This window comes from Pseudophryne corroboree, chromosome 4 (assembly GCF_028390025.1).
Source record: "Pseudophryne corroboree isolate aPseCor3 chromosome 4, aPseCor3.hap2, whole genome shotgun sequence".
Lineage (NCBI taxonomy): Eukaryota > Metazoa > Chordata > Amphibia > Anura > Myobatrachidae > Pseudophryne > Pseudophryne corroboree.
The window spans coordinates 864,899,935-864,906,891 of record NC_086447.1 but is presented as its reverse complement, the minus strand read 5'-3'; the positions used below and the strand labels follow the sequence as shown (position 1 = coordinate 864,906,891).

General features: G+C 43.1%; 1 long non-coding RNA gene across 1 annotated transcript; it reads right to left on the bottom strand.

The window, feature by feature from the left end:
- Nucleotides 1–2,638: 2,638 nt before the first annotated feature.
- On the bottom strand, nt 2,639–6,389 carry LOC134911846 (uncharacterized). The gene is made up of 5 exons (XR_010176895.1): nt 6,228–6,389; nt 5,771–6,143; nt 5,438–5,459; nt 3,857–4,429; nt 2,639–2,726 (listed from the first exon to the last, which is right to left on the bottom strand). It is a non-coding gene; the product is annotated as an uncharacterized LOC134911846 (long non-coding RNA).
- Between the last annotated feature and the right edge of the window lie 568 nt (nt 6,390–6,957).

The following is a 6,957-nucleotide window of genomic DNA, read 5'->3' as shown; positions in this document are numbered from 1 at the left end:
GGTATTGTTGCACAGTTCCTGTTACTCCCATTGCCGAAATTGTTTTACCCGTGGTTTTTATACCTACTGTCGAATTTAACACTGACCTGGCTGCCCCTGTGTCTACGAGAAAAGGTAATGGTACACCAGCTACATCAACCGTGACCTCAGGATCACTACCAAGGCTAGCAATTAACTTCCCTGACTGCAGACTACAGGTGTGGCCCAACCCCTATTGTGTGGTGAGACCCTCCCGCAGCGCATTGGCAGCTACAATATGTGAGGGGGGTAGCTGTGAGTTTTCGGAGGCCTGCCAGTCTCTCCTTGGTGGGTACCTCCTTGTTTCCCCTGCATGTGGCTTATAACCTCTCCTATATGGTCCCTGATCCCAATTATGTGAATTGTAGTGAGGTCCGTATTCTGGTCTAGGGGGTCGGTTTACGTTATGTGTACCTTTATTCCTACAATCCTGGGCAAAATGTCCTTCCTTTTTACAAGCGTAGCATACTCTAGGTCTTTTCCAATCAACAGGGGTCTGGGTTTTCGGCTGATGGGGTTTTGCCGTAAGGGCCTGTATACTTACCGTCATCAGCTTTTCCCCCTGTGACTCTCTGTGCTTAATGATGTTCCTATCATGGCGGACTCTCTTAATGCAGCCACCGAGATACCTCTCCAGTTTGGTAGAGAGGTCTGTACCCTTGTTCTCAGTGCCTCCTTCAACCCGTCCATTAATACTGAAACAGCTACTTCCCTGTGATGTACATTGTCTCTAATGTCCTCGATCCCAGTGTATCTAGCCATTTCCTGCAGTGCTCGATGGAAATATTCGGATGCCGTTTCACCTTCCTTTTGTCTTATGGAAAAGATTTTATTCCATTTGACAACAGTAGGGAAATATACTCCTAATTGCAGATTGATTTGCCGTACATTCTCCTGATTGTATTCATCAGTGAGAGGTACTTCTGCGTCTAACTTACAATCGGTTATGAATTTCGCGGGGTCAATATTTGAGGGTAAACATACCCGTAGCACGGTTTGCCAATCTTTGTTCGTGGGTTCGTTGGCGTTACCTAACTGTTTAATGAACCTCTGGCATGCGACTAGATCTTTTCCGGGATCTGGAAATTCTGACATAATTGACCTTAACTCTGCCCGGGACCAAGGACAATGCATGGCAATGTTCCTGATGGGAGTGACTCCCTGAGCGTCAGTCTTCCCATTGGGGACTGCAATCACCCTGACAGGATTTAACTCAATTACATCATTCTGGTTTGATTCTACAATGTGAGGTGCTATTGTCTCTGCATAATGTATGGTACCGTACTTACCTGTGGACACGACCTCACTTATGCCTCCGCTAGGGGGCCTGACTACTGCTCTTGTTGGTTGGGCCGTGCCCACCTGAGTGTCTTGTATGGTGGCTGCTAGAGAGAGTGCCGATATCGTGCTGGGCTCATCTTCCTGCTCGCAGTCCTGGGGAAAATTTAAAATGGGATGCAACTGGCAAGGGTTAGCATTAGTACATTTATCAATTACTCTCCTATCCTGTACCAATGTACCATTGTCTGTAGCCACTTTCTCCCCAACAATATATGGTGGTGGTGGTGCGGTCGCCATTGCTTTCCCGCTAGGTTTGGAACCTGCTGCGCGAGCTAATTCCCTTTGCATATCCCCCTCCTGTTGCCATAAATTTAAACAATCTGTATGTTTAATCCTTTGTTTCTTGGATTTTATCAGACATATCCTTAACCTTAAGTTCTGTAATACCTCTGGTTCAAAGCTGCCCACCCTAGGGAATGGTACCCTATCATTGTTAGTCATACATACCCACTCATTGCATAAAACTTCTGTGTGTGAACCATGGCCCTCATTCCGAGTTGATCGCTAAGTTTTTCGTTCGCACAACCTATTAGTAAAGTTGCGTTAATGTAGTAATTTTGCGAACATCCGCCCCCAACGTATTTTTGCTCATTCGCACGCATTATTACACAAAGTGGGCGTACGCCAAATGACATCGCAGCAATGCAAAAACATCGCAGCAATGCGAACCCATCGCATTAACACATACTTATTCGTAAAAATACTAGGTAGTCGTAGATTTACACATTTATCAGTTAAAGTGCTCACTTTTGCGGAGAAATGCACCACATTGTTTTTTTTTACTATTAAGTGGAATAACACCTTCCAATTAAAAGTCCACAAGCCCTCCTCAATTACAAATCCAATTAGTGACTGAATTGTAATGTTCATGATCAATTAAGTATTTTATAAATACCTGAAGAACACTTTGTAGCCATAAAAGAACCTATTTCTATTTACATGTTTAATATAAATATAGATGTTTGCAATGTGCTTGGTCTAATGTGTTTTGTGTATTTATTAAAGTAGAGTTTTTGTATGTGAATGAAGGTTTTTGCATGTTTATTTAGCCAATAACATGTTTGTTTTAGATTTTTAAAATAACTTACGTTAGCTGTATGAAATGTTTAATGTAAGAAATGTTTGTTCTGCAATCTGCTGTTCCTTTATTGCATTATTAAATAATAAACACCCGCTTAAGTATAATAATTTTCTTTTATTTTTTTTTTTAGATTTTTTGAAATGATAAGATAAGTTTTGGTTTTAAAAAACATAAAAAAATTAACAAAAATTTTCCATATCATCTAGCAGACCCAGCAAGGCCTGGAGATGTCGCCTCATGTTTCCCACAATCTCCCGCAACGATGTGGGATCTCCAACGGCAACATCTGAAATTAAAAGATAACATAAACATTACTAACTTACTCACATTGCTTATTATACAAGCAAGGCACAAAGCACACTTTAATGCAGGCATGTCCAAACTGCATCCCTCAAGCTGGTGTGAAACTACATATACCAGCATGCGTTAACTCAGTTTTGGGGCCAGGGAATGCCAAACCTGTGTCAGGGCATGCTGGGATGTGTAGTTTCTCTACAGTTGCAGTTGCGCAGTTTGGACAGGCATGCTTAATGGCAAAGTTTATACATCATGGCTGTTTTATGGTACAATCATTAGCAGAAAAACACACAAGCCTGCTCAGGCTTTTTTGGATACTTTTTACAGTATTCTAGACCATGGGCTACATTTACTACTATGTGAGTTCATTTTAAGATGGAGCGTTGCCCATAGCAAACAAGCCAAAATAAGATGATTATCTTGTAGAAGTGGTTCCCCAATTGTAAAGTTTATTTGTATTGGTTGCTATGGGCGACATCCCATGTTAAAGATAACTACCATCTTCGTCACTGTTACACCATGTTGGCATTCATTCACATCTGGAGTGTTTTTTTAATATTTTTAAGGGGTTTGGTGCTGCATCATCACACTGCATATCAACATCTTCAGAAGGCCAACATATCCTAGCATTCCCACACTCCCTGAAAGCTGCCCTTACTAAATAATTGCAAACAGGTTTGACTTTAACAAATAGTCATTTTGTGAGTGTAACTTTCACAACACAAATCACTGTGTCATTAGGCTGCATAACAAAGTGAAGCATGTGTTTTGTAAGTGCAAATATTAAGACTACACAGGCACAAGTGTAAAAGACCAACAACATACTAAACTCCACTCAGGTCTAACTGTTTCCCAGAAAAAAAACCACATATAAACCCTGTTGTCCTGGCAACCCTGGCTACCTAATGAGTGTCAACCTAGAGTGGACACACAAAACATTGCACACATAAACACTGTACATATAATGACACTCACAAATATGTAAATGCAACATGTACACCATGAAGAAAAACACAAATTTTTGTCCTTGGTACAAGATTTCAAACAGTACAACACTGCATGTTTTGTCATTGTAAGTGTAAGTAGGTAATCATTTAAAAAAAAAAAAAAAAAACTTACTTTCCACGGCAACATGAACACTCCCTGAACTGGCTTCAGGGGCTTCCTCTGCCCATTCACTGGGTGGGGATGTTGGCTGGATGGGTGAAGGCGGCTGGATGGGGGAAGGCGGCTGGATGGGGGAAGGAGGAGGGATTGGGGAAGGAGGAGGGATTGGGGAAGGAGGAGGGATTGGGGAAGGAGGCTGGATGGGGGAAGGAGGCTGGATTGGTGCTGGAATTTCAGAGGGGGGGTCTGATTGAGAGGGCGAGGGGGGCGGAGAGAAAGTTAAGCCAATAGAGGGTGAGGGGGGCAGAGATGGTGATTTAGAAGTTGAAGGAGAAGGGGTATGGGAAGGAGGAGAAGGGGTCCCAGAAAGAGATGGAGAGGTGTGGTGAGAAGGGGAGTGTAAAGTGGTGTGGGCCAGGGAAGCTGAGGGGGACTGGGAAGATGAGGGGGACTGGGAAGATGAGGGGGACTGGGAAGATGAGGGGGACTGGGAAGGGGAGGGGGAGTGAGAAGGGGAGGGGGAGTGAGAAGGGGAGGGGGACTGGGAAGGGGAAGGGGGCGGAGAGGTCTGCCGTTGTTGTTGTCCTATAATGATATTTTTGACAACATTTAGTTTACATGTGAAATTACATAGTAAACAATTTCAATTTTCAATGTTCTGTTCCATGTAAAATACAGTGTTTTTTAGAAATGAAAATCAAACATGTATAAATCCTATTCATGTTGGCCACAGCAAACAAAATGAGTCCTAACTTTTACTTTGAAGCTCATTCCGTAATCTAGTCCATTGAGTCATATTGATTGGTCTAGGCAACATCACCAGATCACTATTCAAGGCACCTTATTATATAGGCAGCAATGATCAAGTATTTGGGAACAGTTTCCTGGCTGGTTATTAATTCTTGAAAACATGCACTTGTTTGGTGACAGTTTGCTACAGTCAGTACTGTTTGCCCTAACCACACACACTGTCCTATTTTGTAAAAAAACACACTCAGCGTTGCAATTAGCCTACCACTTAGTGTAAATTTGCACAATGTTTGCTAATATTCTTATGTAATGTAACTTACTTCGTGTATGCATAGAACGTATTTGCTGGCGGATCTCCGCCAACAGCTCGGGAGTCCTCCTGCGGAGATCACTCCATCTCCTCTCAAGTTGAATGATTGACCGCCTGCTGCGGACGCGAGTCCGCAGCAGGCGGCGGACCTCCGCGTAGGCCTCGCGCTTCACCCGATTTGGGATGAAGCGCCCAACGCGGCCTACGCGGCGGTCCATCACCGCAACCAGGACGCGGAGCTCACGCCTGGTGAACGGTGCAGCACGCATCTTGGCAATGGCGTTTTCCTTATTTGGGCATATATTTATAGCGTCTGTTAGCATGTGATTGGTCATAAATCTGTTGTCATTTCTAATAACTTTATTGATCTTTGCAATGCTGTGAAGAGCAGTGTTATTTCGCACGAGCGGAAAAACGCATCCGCAGAAGTAAATTTTTGCATAAAAATAAACAAAAACAAAAAAAACCATAACACAAACAGACACAGAGACACACAGTTTTGAATAAAATTGTAAACATATCTGTGTACTCACCACAGTTTGTGTGATCATTCAGCTGGACAGTCACAAAGTGGGCAACATTCAATTTCATTTGTTTTTGTGTTTGTTTAAATAATCAAGATTTTAGGATATAAAACAAATAAGGACACTATTTAGCCACATCACATTATATTTTGTACTAATCTCAAATTGTAAGCTTAACGTGTTAACGGATTTTTACTTTTTTTAAAATGACAAATAAACAAAAACTCCAAAACCATTACACAATGACCTTACAATCTCAAACAAAATGTCAACATTACAAACAAAACATAAGCATACTGTGCTTTGTTTTTTTAACATAAAAATAATATAAAAACACTATACCTGAAATATTCGGCAACAATCCTTGCCCTCACTTGGCTCCCCCTCCGTGTAACACTCCCACCACCGAAGTGTCGAACAACCCCTGGCTCCTCATCAGGCAATTCCTCTGCCTGAGGAAGCTCTACACTACTCCTTACCGCGATATTATGTAGTATTGCGCACAGGACCACTATTTTACTTGCCATCTCCGGCGAATACATGATGTCGCCACCAGTGCGGTGGAGCACACGAAACCGCCCTTTAAGGACACCAATTGTGCGCGCCACCAGCTGCCTAGTGGCAGTAAGCGCGGAGTTAAATGCCATCTGTGGTCCTGGCCTGGGATTACGGTAAGGAGTCATGAGCCAGGGGGTGCAAGGATATCCACGGTCTCCTGTTTGAGGAAAAACCTTAAATTAAAAAGAGTATATTATAAAATTTCATTTATTTTTAAGATAAAAAATATCTTCAAACTCACCCAATAACCACATGTCTGCTCGTTGACTTGCTCTTAATCTCTGCCATATCCCTGATTGTCTAATGACATATGCATCATGTGAACTTCCAGTAAACTTGGCATTCAGGGAAAGGATCTGGAGGGATGGCCCACAAACAACCATTACATTCAGAGAATGAAACAGTTTCCTGTTTCTATAAATTTCTTCATTATGTCTTGGTGGCTGAATAGCAACATGTGTGCCATCCACAACCCCAATAACATGTGGGAAGTGACTACCACCTTCCTCAAATTGCCGCTTCACCACATCTAGGGCACCAACATCCAAAGGCATATCAATGAATTGCTTCACCCGCTTTAGGAAAGCCTGGCAGACACGCCGCAGGACCTTACTGAACTGGCCCTGCGACATGCCAACCAGGTCTCCCACAACATGTTGATATGAGGCTGTAGCCAAAAAATGTAACACAGCAAGGAATTGTGTCAATGGTGGTATTGCTGTAGGATACCGAATTTCAGACTCCAGATCACTCTCTATTATGGAGAGAGTGTCTAGGATTAGATGTGGTGGCAGCCTGTATCTACGCACCACCACATCATCTGGCATCCCAAAAAGTAGGACACGGGTTCTGAAAATTGGTGGCCTAGCACGCCTCCGTTGCCTTGGTTGATGAGGAGCCGGTTGTGGTTGTGGGGCTGGCGGTTGGGGTGGGAGTGCTGGCGTGGGTTGGGGAGGTAGGGCTTCTGCTGC